The following is an 18040-nucleotide window of genomic DNA, read 5'->3' as shown; positions in this document are numbered from 1 at the left end:
TAGTTAAAATATTAAAGCGATTCATGGCCAAATGCCACCTGGGGTAGAGTGGGTGCACAAAGTAGGGAGGGAGCACAAGGATCTGCATCTTGCCCACTCTCTGTATCCAACAGCAGCAACAAGATAGGATTCTTGCTTAGCACTGATGAAGGAAAAAGACAGAGGACCCAGTTTCCCTGGTTTCAAAGGGCCATTGTTTCCTGGCTGGTGACAAGCTGTTGAATCTGTTATTGGTAGGAGCTTTGACTTTCTTGAATACATATGCAGAAGTCAAACCAGGGAACTATTTAAAAAAATGTTCTCTAGATTATTAGGAGGAGGATGTTTTGGTAAGCACTAACAGTACCCTCAGCACCATACAAGACACAGGAGATGCTACAGTCCCTACTAGGGTGACCAGACAGCAAATGCGAAAAATCGGGACGGGGGTGGAGGGTAATAGGAGCCTATATAAGAAAAAGACTCAAAAATTGGGACTGTCCCTATAAAATCAGGACATCTGGTCACCCTAGTCCCTACCCCAAGGAATTTACTGTCTTTGGTGGATGGCGGTACTTTCCTGACATAGCTGGACTGAAATTCTGATTGGATTAGCATTTCTGGGTGTCTGAGATTAGGACGGAGTTTCAGAGACAGACAGCAGAATAGAACACATAAGGACAACCAGAGGAGACAAAGCAAGAGATGGGCTTTGCTAACAGATACTGTGTGAAGGTAGATTTGCAGAAAGTTTACAGAACAAAGCTCTCTGTAACCAGAGTGGAAGTACTATTGGAGAGGTGAGACCTCTCTGAACAATGTGGAATCCAAAGAGAGAGATCAAACTAGAGTAGGGTGAGGAGGGAGAAGGGTGGAGGGGTGTAACCCCACAGTCTGATACCAAAAAAAGGAACCCCTTTCCAGCCTTGTTTCTGGAAAGCTGAATAAGACTAAAGGCCCAAGTTTCAAAATGTGTTCTTTATTTGTCCATATGGACCTTTTACATGTCAACAAATGGAGTCCAAGTTCAGGCTGCTGAAATTATGGCCCTTTGAGTCTAAGGATCTGAATAAACTGACTAAAGGGTCATTGCCAGCTTAAACGCTAATCAGTTTTAAAAATAAGTGAGAAGTAGTTTCAGGTACTAATCCCGCCCCACAACCCACCAACCATTTTTTTATTTTAGTTCTACAATCATATTTTCCTATTTTAAAAAATATCCCCCTCCCCCCCCCCCCCCCCCGCTGCTGTATGAAATACAGTGTTTAAAACTGCAAATGTTTTGGTGCTCACCTGGATCAGCTAGAGGCCAGTTAGTTTCTACAAAGCTAGACGTGAAAGGATCTCAATAGGGTATAAAAATTTCCCCATGTTCGAGTGCCCCTAGGTGCATCTAAGTACCTCTAGCATATCTGCAGACTTTAGGATGGCTGCAAAGGTGTCTGGTAGAATTTGGCACTGGCCCTATTCATCTCATTAGTGTTTTGGGGAAGAGACAGACACTAGCTCAGCGATCATTTATGTGCTTAAAATATAAGTGATTAAGGCTTGGATTTTCAAAGTGGCCTAAGGGAGTTGGGCACCCAATTCATATCTGTGAAATTATATTCTAGGCATACAATTGTTGAGCTGGTTCAGGACGGGATTAGTTTCTTGCTACTCCCCAGACATTAAGGAGCTGGATCGCATTAGTGCCTACCCCTACCAGGGGTCCTTGCAGACTCCCTAAAGTGGAGTTTCTAAAACCTAATCTAGTTATTTCTTAGCTACTCAGACAGCGCCTGTAGTGTGGGTGAGAGCGCCTCACCCACATCCATGTTCCTGTAGTCTTATAAAGTAAAACCTTGAATGCACCCATAATGCAACCCTTTAGCACCTTTGCACTTCTCCTTGTCACGGACTTTTGCAGAAGTGAAATGTGACATTGGCAGGGGATTCTGCCGCAGATAACCTCAGACAAAAAAAAATTAGAAAACTAAAGGAAGAGGGAAATGGTGACCCCTATATATTTAAGACTCCGGATTGGGGCCATGAGTGGGGGAGTAGTCTTATAGGGGAGTTGGACAGGGTTGAGGCAAGAATCAGGATGAGGGTGGGCTGAAGAGGGTTGGTAGGGAGTCTGGGTTATTCCTGGGTTGAGGAAGTGTTGTGACTAGGTGTAGGCTGGAAACAGGAAGTGTAAAGGAAAGTCTCAGGCCCTGGGCAGATTGGGGAAGGTTTGCATGAGTTGGTGCCATGAGGTTGGTGAGAGATGATTAGAGATCATGGGAGGGAATCTTAGGTGCAATCCAGGGTAGGGGAGAGGCAGGACAATGGAGGCATCCAGGAGCAAGAAGACAGTGCTTAGCCCTGTTTAAGATAAGGAACTGAAGATACCACCAGAGGCTGAGAGAGCTAATGGTTAGAGTGACTGGATACCCCTCTTCTCCTCCCATGGAGCTCAATGCTCCGTAGGAGAAAGCTGGAAAAGGAAGATGTGTTTAGTTTTCTTCATCTGGCTTTTCTGGCTTATATAACCCAGTACTTTTATGTTGATTAGGTGGAGACCTCAACTTCCTCCCCTCCTCCCCAAAAGAGAATTTAAAGCCCTTCTTCATTCCAGGCTCAGCGAACCCAAACATTTCATGCAGATGACAGAAGAAGAGAAAAGAAGGCCCTTTTCCCCTTTACTTCTGTTTGAAATAGCTCACATAACTTGCAGAGTAGGAAAGAAACTACAAAAGACAGCTGCTACCCACTCAGCTGCCTTCTGGCTTCTCGCCTATTCCAAGTAACCTATCACATTGCACCCTCTGCTGCTTGTATGCTAGAACACATAAAACTTTCATTTAGCCCATCCTGTGATGCACCAATGGTAACCTCTAAACTAAAAACTTATTTTGAGATTGTGTGCATTACACATGGAAATAGCGTTAGGGAACATATTTACAAAACAGACTCTATGAGGTATAGCCCCATCCCCTTCCCTGAGGCCCCGCCCCTGCCCTGGCCACTTCCTTGAGGCCACATCCCCATTCTCTCCATCCCCCCTCCCTCCGTCGCTCGCTCTCCCCCACCCTCACTCACTTTCACCGGGCTGGGGCAGGGGATTGGGGTGCAGGAGGGGGTGCGGGCTCTGGGAGGGAGTTTGGGTGTGGGTGGGGGTGCAGAGGGATGTGCTGGCAGCTTCTGGGAACTGCGCGGACCCAGGGTCCCCGCTCCTCCCCTTCCCTCCCAGTGCCTCCTTCATGCCGGGGAATAGCTGTTCCCCAGCATGAAGGAGGCACTGGGAGGGATGGGTGAGGAGTTGATCAGTGGGGCCTGCAGACCCCCTGGACTACTCTTGGAGATCCCCAGGGGTCTGCGGACCCCAGTTTGAGAAACACTGAGTTAGGGGATCAAATTCTGCTATTGTTACCAAGCATGGCATCCAAGTTATTGGCCCAATGGCAGGGGCCTTTCAAAGGTGCTGTGAAGTGTAGGCCCCATCAATTATGAGGTATGACATCCCGAGAAGAGAAAGGGCACCCAAATCTACCATGACAACTAAAGTCCTGGTGTGACAGGGAAGCCTTCCTGATCACTCCTCTTGCCACCAACTCTGAACTAGGACCCGAGATTTCGACGGCACAGATGGATAACACTGCCAAGTTGAGGGAGATGTTTGGGGTTGAACAAAAGGCCTGGATGGAGCAGCTGATACAAATGTTTCCTCAAATATTCTCCCATCCTTCCTGGGCATACATACGTAACATACCCCACATTGAGACCAACCCTGGGCAGATGGTGAAAGAGAGCCCTTGGCCCCTACCCAAGAAGATGTTGAACACTGTCAGGACCGAACTAAGCCATGATGGACCTGGATGTGGTGGTGGAGTCCCACGGTGAATGGCAAAGCCTCATCCCAAAGCACAATGGCACAACGAGGTTTTGCAATGACTTCCTCAAGGTCAATGAGATCTCCAAGTTTGATGCATACCCCACACCACAGGTGGACAAGCTACTGTAACGGCTTGGGACAGCCAGTACCCGTCTACAATTGACCTTACAAAAGGGTATTGGCAGATCCCCTCAAGTCCAGAAACCAAGGGAAAGACCACATTTTCCACACCCTTTAGACTGTACCATTTTCTAACAATGCCATCTGTGCTGCATGTGGGGAATGGCAACCTTTCAATGGATTGGGTGCGCCTTCCACATGGACACTATGCCACGGCTTATTTGTATGATATAGTCATATATAGCCCAGACTGGGGCAGTCACATCACCATGATGCTACAGTCAATTGCTGAAGCCGGGCTGACTGCCAACCCAGCCAAGTTTAGATCTGGAAATATTGAAACCATGTACCTAGGATATAGGGTGGGAGGTGGGCGTATACGCCCACTTGTGAACAAACTATAAGCCCTGACCAACTACCCCTGGCCAAAAAAAAGTGAGACAATTTTGGGAGCTGGCTGGATACTACAGATGCTTCGTGCCTAACTTCATCATCCTTGCAGCCCCCCTTACGAACTTGACAAGAGATGAGAAACCTCGGAAAGTTCAGTGGTCGGATGAGTATGATGCGGTCTTTAAAATGCTGAAAGTGCCGTAACCCGGTGCTCTTCAACCTAGAATTCTCAAAGGTGTTTGTACTTCAGACAGATGCATCAGACATGGGAGGTGGGGCAGGGCTCTCCCAGACCTTTAAGGGAGAGGAACACCTCATACAGTACTTAAGTTGACAGTTATTCCTGCATGCAAGAGCCTAATCCATAATAGAAAAAAAAAGCCATGGCTGTGAAATGGACCATAGACGCCTTGTACTACCTGCTAGGGAGCCCCTTTTCTCTCATTACTGACCAGGCATCCCTCAGATGGCTACACACATGAAGGACATGAGCGTAAGGATCATGCGTTGGTACCTGGCCCTCCAGCCATACCAATTCCAGGTGCTTCTTTGGGCGGGCCAGGCTCATGCTAATGCCGATTTCTTTTCTCAGAGTACGGACGCTATAACGGATGAAAAGAACAGGCACACCTTGGATAAATGAGCAGCAACTATACTATGCTTCTTGTATGGAATCATTTCTTCTAAAACTAAGTAGTTGGATCTTATTATATTAGACAGCCATAGATAATCCACAAAACAGGCCACATCTCCCAAACAGATACAATTTACAATTATGATAAACATTTAATAAAATAATGCTTATGTATATGAGGTCTTACATCGGAAGCCTCCAATTTAAGACATCATATAACTAAGCACTACAGTAATTCATTAGTTAAAATGCATTGCACCTTTCTGAAGTAGGAAAGAAATGTGTTTCCTCATTTTATAAATAAGGAAACTAAGTCACAGAGAAGTTAATGCAATGCCTAAAGATAGGCAGGCATCCAAATTCATATTGAGGCAAATAAGTGAGGTGCAGAGGTGAAAGTAAGAGCCGGTGCACCGTAATAGGACGGCCCAGCTTCCCCAGGTGGCAATTTAAAGGGCCTGGGGCTCCCAGCAGCGGCTGGAGCCCCAGGCCCTTTAAATTGCCGCTAGAGCCCCGCTGCTGGAGCCCTGGGGTAGCGGCAGCGGGGCTCCGGGGGTTATTTAAAGGGCCCAGGACTCCCCTGCTTCTTCCACCCTGGGCCCTTTAAATAGCCGCTGGAGCCCCGCCGCCACTACCCCAGGGCTCTGGGGGCTATTTAAAGGGCCAGGGCGGTAGAAGCAGGGGAGTCCTGGGCCCTTTAAATAGCCCCCGGAGCCCAGGGGTAGCAGCGGCAGCTGGGGGCTCTGGCAGCGGTTTAAAGGGCCCGGGGCGGTAGCGGCAGCCGAGCCCTGGGCCCTTTAAACTGCTGCCGGAGCCCCAGGCTGCTGCTGCTACCCCGGTGGGGGAGGGCACTTACAGTACAGGGCGGGCCGGGGCTGGCTCTGACCCCCCCCATCCCTGCCCCTTCCGGGGGCCAGAGCCGGCCCCAACCCAGCCCCATACCAGTAAGTCGCTATTTCTACTTTCACCCCTGGTGAGGTGGCTTTCATAAGTGGTGATTACCCATCCAAGCTGTGGGTACTCAGTATCTCTCAAGTCAGGCCATTTACCTACTGTAGGTGGCTACGCATGGATTTATGTGCTTGATTTTATTTTTAGGTACCAAAGTTTGATACTTTTGGCTCTAATTACATGAGCTGTTCTTGTATAAAGATACATGCTGTGAAAGTACTAAGACATCTCCGATCTTAAGGACTTATATGGGAAACTATAAATAGGTAAGTCGTAGAGCTGGTTGGAACATATTTAACGAAGCTGAAATTTTTTCATGGAAACATGTCAGTTCAGATGAAAAATTGTGCTTGATTCAGAGTGACCTGGGATGAAAAGCTCTGAGAACAAGGACTAAACCTGGATCTCCTCCACTCCAGGTGAGGACCTTAACTATTGGGTGGGTCAGGAGGGGGGAAGAACGGACAGACTGACACATGTGTGCACACACACACACAAACACAACCCTCCATCTCTCCCTGATTCAAAAACAGAAACAGACATTTTGACATAATTCTGTTTTTGTGAAAATGTTCTAAGAGTTTTGTTTTCACTCCAGTGTGGAAAAACTACAAATATAAAAACCTCGGAAGTTGCCGCAAAATGGAATTACCATCTTCTAGTGAAAAGTAAGTCACAATCCCCTCACAATTACTTTAAATGTATGTAATTGTCCATTTAAAAACAAACTTTCAGAGACCATTGATTGGCAAATTTTCCTTTCATTCAAATAGTGGAGAAAGCAACAGTCCTGGCAATACAAACACACTTCCACATAGTGCACTGAAAAGTACTATTATTATTTTTAAATTTTGCTTTGCTGTAGAGCTTAGCCGTCAGGATCCTATAGAAGTCATTTTTCATAGCAGCTATCTAATCCAATTTACATTATTAAGGGCTGACATTTGAAATGAAATTGTAAGGACTGTATACAGAATTAGGACAATGAAATAGAAATAAATATCCTCTTAATATTGAATAAACTAGTTCCCTTGGAAATGTTTAATGATCAAAAGTGAGCCATAAGTCACATCTTGAATATTAATAGAAACATAGAATTCATTTTGAACTTAGATGACTGATACTTGTGCCAGCAAATGACCATAGATTTTATGTAATATTCCTTCATAAATCACAAATACAATCTATGTTGCAATCTCATGCAGAAAAATCCTCCACAGAAACAGGATTAAGTAAACTTTGTATAGGGTTGTCATAAATTACTCCTGTTGCTAGGAAATTGCTAATTTTAGGCAATCAGTCACTATAGTTGCAATACAAAAAAAAAAAAAAAAATCCTGTACACTACTCCTGGTTTCAAACTCTACAATTAAATTCTTAATAAGATAGATCTTATTAGCCAACACACAATCACAGAAATGCAACAATATAACAAATGTTAACATCTAAATTCACTTCCAGATACAAGGGTTTGCATTCCCACAATTACTCTAGGGTCCTTTGTTAACTTTTAAACATATATGTTACTCATCCCACCACACCTCCTGTTATTTTTCAGGCTATAGAAATTGTTTTCTTGGCTTGAAATGAAACATATAAATCTTGTATATAGCTTATTTTGCATAATTAGTAAAACAGAGGGGCTTTATTACATCACTGTAGATCAGTGGCTCTCAACCTGCAGCCCAATTAGCACAGAGCTGTGGCCCAGCTGCGTGCTAAAAAAAAAATAGAGTTTTGCCAGGATACTGCAGCACACCCAGGTTTTAGATAGAGCTCCACTCCTGGGGTCAGGTCCGGCTGCCCGGCCCCACATGGTGGGGTCCAGGTCCGGCTGCCTGGCTCTGCGCAGCTGGGTCCCGGGGTCCAGCATCTAGCCCCACACTGCAGGGTCCAGGATCCGGCCGCCCGGATCTGCACGGGGGAGTTTGGGGTCCAGCATCTGGCCCTGCTGCAGCGTCAGGATCCCGGCTGCCCGGCCCAGCACCCAGGGCTCTGCTCCTGGCCCCCTTGTGGGCAAGGACGCTGGGCATAGGGGACTGTGGGGGGTTTTCGGGGGGCACTGGTCCTCAACCTGCAGCCCAATGTAACACATTGTGCGCTACCGCCCTGTACGGGGCCAGGTGGTTGGACCCTGGACCGTGCAGCACAGGACCAGGCAGCCGGCAGCTAGACCCCGGGACCTCACCGTGTGGGGCTGGGCAGCCGGACCCCGGGACCCCGCCATGTGGGGCCGGGCAGCCAGACCCGACCCTAGCAGCAGAGCCCCACTTAAAATCAGGGGGTGCTGCAGCACCATGGCAAAACTCTAGTTCCCAGTGCCCTCCACTCCCTCACTGCCCAGAGCTAATGCTAATTGGGCCACAGGCTGAGAACCACTGCTGCAGATGAATAGCTACAGTGCACCACCTATTGGCTTAAAAAGTAATTACTGGGCGTTGGAGATTATGTAGCTTTGCTTGAATTCAGATGAACCATTTTTCACGGTCATGACTACTAGATGCCTGACTGTATCCTCAGCCTTCTGAGTTACTTGTGGCCAAGAATACCACAAATACTAATTCTGCAGTAGGTCAGCTCTTTTAGAAGAAATGGTTTGCTGCAGGTACTGTAAACATCTATTCAGCTAACATGTAGGATGCTGCTATGCAACAACCCCCATCTTATTTTAAGTTGACAACACATGCTGTAATCAGTGTTGTGGAGCAGGTAACAGCACAAGTATTAGAAACTCTCTTCAAACTAGAGTTATGGCAAACGGGTGTTTTTTATTTACAAACATTCAAGCAAATCATTTTGAGTCTGATCCAGCAAACCCTGATATGTATAACGAGGGGGTACCTGTTAACAGTCTTCAGATATCTGAAGAGCTGTTATAAAGAGAACAGTGATCAATTGTTCCCCGTGTCCACTCAAGGTAGGATGAGAAGCAACTGGCTCAATCTGCAGCAAGGGAGATTTAGGTTAGTGTGATGGGGCATGCAAACACCACGCTGGAAGACAAGGAGTTAAGGAGCAGCTCTGGGCTCTACCAGCCACACCTGCAAAACCTGCACAAGCTGTAGACAGTTTAAAAAGGGAAGCAGAGCTGCTTAGCGGAAGGGGGGAAGTAGGCCTCTGTTCTGGGAAAGTGCTGCGTAAGTGCTCTTGTTGCCCGAGACTTGTCAACACAGATAAAGCCTGCAAAGGAGAGACTGGTGACTGATTGTGATGGTCAGAAACTTTATTTGTGGTTCTTTAATTTACCCCATGGGAGAAAAAGGGGACTTAGATAGGAAGTGATCCAGGGAGGCAGTTGCTTACCACCCCGAAATGCAGGACTTAGCTGCCCACTATTGGGCTCTGGATTGGAGCCTGGAGCTAGGCTCCCCTGCCAACTCCAGAAGGTGTGATAACAATGGGAGCCTTTGCTGGGGAAGACCCAGAGTGTATGTCTATGCAGCAAAGAAAAACCCATGGCTGGCCCCTGCCAGCTGACTCGGGCTCAGGCTGTGGGGCTGTTTCAGTGCTGTGTAGACTTCTGGGCTCTAGGACCTTATGAGGTGGGAGGGTCCTAGAGCCTGGACTCCAGCGCAAGGCTGAGCCCCATGAACCCAAGTTTGGGTTTTCCTTTGCTGCGTAGATATACCCTGAATGTTCAAGGACCCAGACCAAAGTCCCCTAACTTAAGGTGAAAGCCCTGAAGCCCTTGGAGGTGCTGAAAGACTTCTATGTGATAGTACCAAGTTAGCAAGGGACTTCAGCCAACCAAGTTTTTCCCTACTAGACATGGCTTTATTTACTTCCTGTTCTAAACTGTTGTGTAGAGTTGGTATATGCCACAAGGGGTGGACTGGAACATTTGTCCTGGCTGGAGGGCTGAGTCACAAAAGAAGGGACCAGAATTGTAACTGATAAGGGGGGATGTTAGGGAGGGAGACAACCTGCTGCACCCCTGTTCACTAGGTAGCATTGGTGGTGTGTTCCCTTTTACAGTTAGATATTAAAAAACCCTTTCTGACTATAAAGATAGTTAAACCCTAGAATAGCTTATAAGGGAGGTTGTGGGATCTCTATCTTTGGAGGTTTAAGTTTAGGTATACTTGGTCCTGCCTCAGCACAGAGGGCTGAACTCAGTGATCTCATGAGGACCATTCCAGCCTTGCATTTCTATGATTCTATATGAATCTCCCATTGATGTTAATGGCAGTTCCAAGCACAGTAACAGTGGGCTTCCAGGCTCAGGCCTTTTCTCTATTTCACATCTTATGGATTCCCAGACCTTGTGATTCACTTGAAGTTCCAGGTATGAACAAATTCAAACTCTGCTGAAACCACTATATTTTACCCAATTTTTGGTGAACCCCACAGATTTCTCATGTTTACCATGCTAACATATATGCTCCACTGAGGTCTATTCTCAAACCTCTGTGAACCTTTCCATGACCCTGGCCTGATTTGGTAACAACTCAGTTAAAAACTGACCAATTAAAAATTTCTCTCTCCACCAGGGGGTGGCAGCTTTTACAGGTGCTTGCTGACTTTTTATCAAACTCAGCTGAGTTGGATATTTGTGTTGAAAGTAGTCCAGATCCTGGCTTTCTGGGCCCATTTGGAAAAGTCCTATACAATACTTTATGAAACTATAGATTCTAATGATATCCCAGCTATAGAAGTCTATAGCCTGGCTAAATCAACCCTCTAAAAAGACTAATCTATATTAAATGTTGTGAGGCAGAGCCTTGGCCCTACTAGGATACACAAATGAGCTGCAAAGCTAACTTCACTGGCTACGTGGGGTTTCTTTTGTGTAAGGGGAATCCCAAAGTGAAAAAGAGCGGCTCTCTAATAACCCCATCCAAGTCTAATAACCCCAACTGTTAGGAGCCATAGTGGGAAGTAAGCTGTATGGACAAAGCATCCCTATGCTCCAGTAGTCTTCATTCATCAAAATGGTCATCTGGGAGTCACAGAACAGCCCTAAACTGCATTGGCCTCAAGACTGGAGAGCCCTAAAAGTAGCAGAGGATTCAGGGGGCCTGGGGCAAAGCAATTTCGGGGGCCCCTTCCATAAAAAAAAAGTTGCAATACTATAATAACATGTATTTGGAAATGTAAAAAATAACCAGTGAAATACATTCAAAAATTAATTTTTAATAATTTGAAAATACATGAAATACATTATTTAAAAACATTAAATGCTTTAATGGTATGCATACATTTGCAATTACATAATGAGCTGTCGCTGGGTGATGGTGATGGTTGGTGCCAATGGGCTGTCGCTGCCTGGGGGTGGCGATACTGTTGCCCAGGGCTGGGTGGGGAGCTGGGCTTTGGGTCAGGGGGTGCCCGGCTCAGAGGGGGTGGGCTCGGAGATGGGGGTCAGGGCTGGGGGAGGGATGGGGTTGGGGGGTGTCCGGCTCAGAGGGGCTGGGCTCACAGCTAGGAGTCAGGGCTGTGGGGGGATGGGGTCGTGGGGGTGTCTGGTTCAGAGGGGCTGGGCTCACAGCTAGGGGTCAGGGCTGTGGGGGGATGGGGTCGTGGGGGTGTCTGGTTCAGAGGGGCTGGGCTTGGAGCTGGGGGTCAGGGCTGGGGGGGGGGATGGATTCGGGGGGGTGTCCGGTTCAGAGGGGCTGGGCTCAGAGCTGGGGGTCAGGACGGCGGGGGATGGGGTCGGGGGGGTGTCCAGTTCAGAGGGGCTGGGCTCGGAGCTGGGGGTCAGGGCTGTGGGGGGATGGGGTCGGGGTGTGTGTGACATTGTGCAGTCTATATGGTTTTATAAAAACATGATAATAAGTGAATATAATGTAACTGGGATAGTTTTATAAAAATTTGATAATAAGTGACTATAATGCAAATGGGATATGCTTCGTGCAAAAGGTCTCTTGTAAGGTATCATTACAAAGCTCATAATCTACTGAGTGTGATCATCCTATTTGTAGAAATGTACCACTCTTGTATCTAAAACTAGAAATATAAAACATAACTCTGAGGGCCTATTGTAATTATGTAAAGTGTGGGCCATTAATGATGGTTTGGAATCTTGATGACTCCCATTAACAGGACCATTATCCGCAGATGACTGTGTTTACCTGTGAGTCTTCCTGTATATGTATGTGCTGGCAAGTGAGTAATGAAGTCTTGCAGTGACATGTGATCATGTCACCTGAACTGGAATCCATCTTTAACCTGGTGCTTTTCCAGTGAGGGGGGGTGAAAACCCAGAGGGACAAAGGGTTCCTGCCTTATGCAAAAGATATATAAAGGGGTGGAAGAGAACAGAGGAGGAGAGGAGCCATCATGAAGAATCCCCTAGCTACCACCTGAGCTGGAACAAGAGCTGTACCAGGGGAAAGAATTGTGCCCAGGCCTGGAAGGTGTCCAGTCTGAGAAAAACTTACTGAAGCATCTCTGAGGGTGAGATTATCTGTATTTAGCTTCATTAGACATAGATTTGCGCGTTTTATTTTATTTTACTTGGTGACTTACTTTGTTCTGTCTGTTACTACTTTGAACCACTTAAATCCTACTGTCTGTATTTAATAAAATCACTTTTTATTTAGTAATTTACTCAGAGTATGTATTAATACCTGAGGGAGCAAACAACTGTGCATATCTCTCTATCAGTGTTATAGAGGGCGAACAATTTGAGTTTGCCCTGCATAAGCTTTATGCAGGGTAAAACGGATTTATCTGGGTTTAGACCCCATTGGGAGTTGGGCATCTGAGTGCTAAAGACAAGCACACTACTGTGAGCTGTTTTCAGGTAAACTTGCAGCCTTGGGACAAGTGATTCAGACCCTGGGTCTGTGTTGGAGCCAGACAGGAGTGGCTGGCTCAGCAAGACAGGGTGCTGGAGTCCTGAGCTGGCAGAGAAAACAGAAGCAGGGGTAGTCTTTGCACATCGGGTGGCAGCTCCCAAAGGGGTTTCTGTGATCCAACCCGTCACAGGGTGTCCGGCTCAGAAGGGCTGGGCTCGGAGCTGGGGGTCGGGGGGTGCCCGGCTCAGAGGGGCTTACCATGCTGCTTACCCCCGCCTCTCCCAGACCTCAGCGAGCCGCGTCTAGGAGCTCCTGCCGCTTGGCCCGCCGGAGCTCACAGCCCCACCCCCTTACCATGCGGCTCCGAGCGGGAAGACCTCAGGCCCCGCCTCAGCCATGCCCCTGCAGCGCTGTCCAGGGCTGCTCCTGGACGCGGCACGCTGAGGCGCCGGGGGATGGGGGAAGGCGAAGGCGGGGGGGAGCCTATGACATTCTTGGGGGGGCCCCTGTGGGGCCCAGGGCCTGGGGCAAATTGCCCCACTTGCCCCCCCCCCGGGCGGCCGTGGCAAAGCCACCTTTGCTCCCATCCTCTCCTCTTCCCCCACAAAAGTCATTCAGATTCAAGTATCCAACCCAAAAGGATTTGATTAATTTTTGTAGAATCCCTTTGCTTTCATCCTATTAGAGGACTTTTCCATAAAGAACTAGGAACATAATATGGACACTTGGATCCATAAAATAAAGATGTGAATTGTTGTGCCAAACTACATTTGAATGTTATTTATCAGATATCTAAACAGTAAATGAAGTTATTCTGATATGCAAACAAAAAAAAGTTAGGTTAGCTCTAACTAAACAAGAAGCAGCTATTTTACAGAGCTGCACAAAGCTTATATGTTTTACCTACTAGGCCTGTAGTACATTGATTCTGTTTCTTAAAATTCCACAAACTCAAGAGCTTCATGTGTTGTGCAGCCAGTGTTGCCAACTACCATGTCTTACCATGTTTGGTGGTTTTTGTTAATGATCCAGCTCCTGGAGTCATGTGATTATATTAAAATCTCACTTTTCATTTAAAAAAGAAGTATCTAGCCCTGAAATGAAAAAGTGAACCCTTAAAGCTCAAAAAACCAGAAAAATAAAAAGAACCCCCAATTTATTATTTTTTAAAAATGTCAGGATTTAAGTCGATCTCATGATTTTTGAGAGCCTGAGTCCTCTTTTTGTTGTTGTTGTTGTTGAATGCTTGGGATTGGCAATACTGAGTCAAAGTGTCCACTCTAATAACAATATTAATAAAAGCATAGATATTACAGTGGCATTATCTTACAAAGGATGAGACCCACTTACTGTTCCATTAAAACATGTATTTAAAATGTACAATATGTAGCAGATTGAGTGATGGAAAACAACAATAACCACTGCCCTGCAAACTCCACTTACCATGTTTTTTAACAAATCTAGGCAAATCCATAGCTGTACAACCATCCATGAATGCGAGAGTGACAGATCTTGGCAAGGCTTGAGAGATGCTTGAAAGGCCTAAAATCTTTTTAAAAGATCATCACAAGGCCTAGCTTCATCAGCACTTACAGCAATCCAAAGCAGTACCACATTGTCACAGTGACAGATCAATATCAACCCTAGTGATTGATGTCTGAATACTAAATGAAATGACTACAAGTCTAATCTATAATAATTGATGCGAAGAAATATTTTGGATTATTATTCACTGATGGTGTTGGAGGAGAATAATGCTTAAATGAGTTTGTGGTTAACATGCCATGATACAAGACTCCTTATATAAACAAGAAAAAAAGTTCAATAACTCCAACTTTATCCTAAAGAACAAAGCTTTCTATCAAGCAGCCCCATCCCTTATAGCAGTTCTGTAGTGAGTGCTAACTCTCTGGTATCCATACCTGTGGTCTTGCACCAAGTATTATGGAGTATCTTTCCTGCATTGTATCCTACCTAATTCTCTATTTTAGTAACAAAATATAAATTACACTTTGTATTTAATGTGCCGTAGTGCTTTCTACATAAGAAAGTGCAAATAAAACAAAGTTATGAATGCTCCATCAATAATCTTGTACTTTATATAGCACCTTTCATACTGAAGGATGCCAAAGCACTTTAGAAAAGGATATACATATTGCACACAGAAATCTCTTCACGCGCTGCTGCAATGCATATGCCTATAGGATTAAATGCAGTAGCTGTTCAGCAGTATGCAGCAACTCAACACAAAAATTTAGAACAGGAAATAAATAAAGCCATCTTTAGTAGGGAAAAACTTGGTTGGCTGAAGTCCCTTGCTAATTTGGTACTATCTCTGTAAAGGCCTCGTCCTGCACCTTTGGAGTCAATGGGTGTTTTCCTACTGACTTCAATAAGAGTTCAGAACCAAGCCCTAAATGAGTTAAACAAGGAAGAGTTAGTTCTAACCTAGGGTGACCAGATGTCCCGATTTTATAGGGACAGTCCCGATTTTTGGGTCTTTTTCTTATATAGGTTCCTATTACCCCCCACCCCCGTCCTGATTTTTCACATTTGCTGTCTGGTCACCCTATTCTAACCTGCCCTACCTCACCAGATTCCAAAGCTCATATAAAGTTCCAGGAAGTTGGCCATAACTCTAAATTGACCCTCTGTAGATAGCATATCTTTATAATGTTGACTTCTTCCACTTCTGACTTGGCTATGTTTTTCTACATGTTTTAATTAGATATAATTATACAATGAATCATAAGTCCAAGTGCATAAACATCACTTGGGCGGAAAAATCTGTGATGACAAGAAATTTTATAAAGATATGTGTGCCTTCAGTCATAAATAAACCATCTTATAATTCTTTTTGTTTTTTCCATTCTGGTTTTTGTCCCATATGTTTGCCCTGCTTTGTCATTTTGATCTTTATGTTTGAATGACAAGTTCTGCATTGAATAGGAGTCAGTTTTACAAGAGCACAATTTCACTGCCTGAAATATTGTCAAAACAAATCAGTAGCATTTGAGGATGGCAAAGGAAAAGATTGTAAATAGAATACTGCTAGAAAGCTGCAATGCGAAACTGGAGTGTTCTGAGCTGCCAGTCCAGGCACTTTTATATGCCGTTTTCCCCTGCAGTATTTGTGGTGTTTCTAAAGCATTAAAATGTATACAAATGGGAAGATTCAACTGAAATTAAAAAACCTGTGATCAGTGTTGGCCTTAAACTCTCGTTGAAAATTCTATCTGGTGGTCATCTGCAGTAGAAGTTGCCACTTGAATCAACAGTGCCCTCAAGAGTGCTGCTAGGCAAGTGTCATTTGTGACATTGTGACAGGGTTCTGGGCACGAACTGCTGCGCCAGCCCTCTGTCACACCAGCTCCAATTAAGGGAGGCAGACAGAAAGGGGGAAACCAGAGAGTGGAAGGAGAGTGGGAGCTCTTTTTTCTCCTGGCTGCAGAGGCTGGGAAGTCCTTCAAACTGAACCCCCCATTCTGTATATGGTGAGGTGGTGGTGGAATTGCACCCTGTAAATAAACTGAACCAGTGATTGCTGAACCTGAAGGTCTCTGAGTGGTTTTTGGAGCAGAGCAGAGGCAGGACCAAGGGGGGCCCTGCTATGCCCTGTGACAGACTTTGAAGCTTGTTTGCATAAAGAAAAAATAATTGGAGGGAAAATGGTTTTTGAGGCCAGTGATGCAGATTGTGCATGAATAAGTTCTGGCTGAAAACCTCAGAGCATTGCCTCTCTTCTTGTGGAATGCTGCGGTAGCTAAAATCAACAAAGTTTATGGAGCTAATAACCAATCACTTTAAAAGGGAGGGTTCTGGGTGCTAGACAACTCACTACCCCCTTGGTATAACAGCCTGAAGATGTTGGTCTTTAGGGTATATCTCAAGGCAGGTTCTATTCTCAGGGTTTTTTAAGGTTGGAAGCAGAATAGGTGTGTGTGCAGTGGGTTGTGGAGAAAGGCAGTTCAGATCTAGTGCATTCAGAGGGTTGACATAGATTCTGATAAATCTGTCTATTTATAAAAATGAAACTGGTACAGGTGCATGCTACATTTTTATAAACTGAATGAAAACAGAAAATATTAATAAATAAAAACTGTTATTTTGGGGAAGTGCTACGGCCTGTTATTCGGGAGGTCAGATTAGATGATCACAGTGAACCCTTCTGGCCTTGGAATCTATGAATCTATGTGCTCATTACCGACTGACTGCTGTATTATATTTATACACTGTGAGAAATACTACTATCAAATTCTAGAATAATATTTTTGGCTTTTACCATCAAAGACCACAGATGCTCCAACAGGCTTTTCTGAAAATGAGTTCAGTTAAGTAAAAGTTATTCTTTTTTCTTTTTAAAATAGAAATGAGAAGCTGTATTTTTAGGGTTACATTCTTATTCATAGTCACTGTAATAGAAACTAATTTGTAGTGCACTTTTTTTATACCAATTTTACTAACATTTACCAGCTGTGACACTATATTTATGTTAAGTCTCCCCAAAACTAATTGCAGCTTCATGAAAGCACATAATCCCACAGACAAGAGGGCAAACAATCTTGGCTGGGATTTCCAAAGGGGCCTAAAAGGAATCAAGTACTCAACCCCCATTCCCTTAAGGTCCTCTGAAAATCCAAGCCCTTATGCACATGACTCAAGATAAAGATATTCAACATTCCAGCCTGATATCAACTAGTATGTCTTTAAATGGTTTCATTTTTTTAAGATTCCTAGAGAGACTATAGCAAGAAAGTTTTCTGTGGGGTGTTGCAGAACCTGAAAAGAGGTTCTCACAGTCTTTCCAAAGCAACACGGGACTACTATGAATCATTCCTTTTGCTGAGCAACCATCTCAGATGGCTGATTTAAAGCTGGGCACCAATGGCACCAAATGCAAGGTGTGTTCTTACTGGGAGTGAGTTTGAGGAAGAGCTGGAATGGCCTGAAGAGCTTTAGGAAAAGTTGAAGTTTTAATCAATACATCACCTTCCTAAAACTACTTGTCAACAACAAAAAAGTGAGCTTTGTGGTTTCCCTAACATCATCCAAGCAGACACCCAAACAATATGAGAGACCGTGTTAAAGTTTTTTTTTTATAGAAACATGTTCAGCTCAGGACCATTACACACCTTTTGTATATGAGCTCTTTTAAAATGACTTTCCTGTATGTAAATATTTTTCCTTTTGTTAAAAAACACCAAGTACTGTATAGTTCTACTCCTATTTAATTACTCCCTAGTGGTCTTTTTAATTGTCTAATCTTGTTAAGTATTAGAAATAAGAATAAATGTCTTCTAAATTCTCTAATTTGACTGCTGTTTATAAATTTAGGTCTTGTTTGCATGAGCAAGTTGCACCAGT

This window comes from Emys orbicularis, chromosome 2 (assembly GCF_028017835.1).
Source record: "Emys orbicularis isolate rEmyOrb1 chromosome 2, rEmyOrb1.hap1, whole genome shotgun sequence".
In the NCBI taxonomy this organism is placed as follows: Eukaryota; Metazoa; Chordata; order Testudines; family Emydidae; genus Emys; species Emys orbicularis.
The sequence above is the reverse complement of the archived record's forward strand: the minus strand, read 5'-3'. Positions refer to the sequence as shown.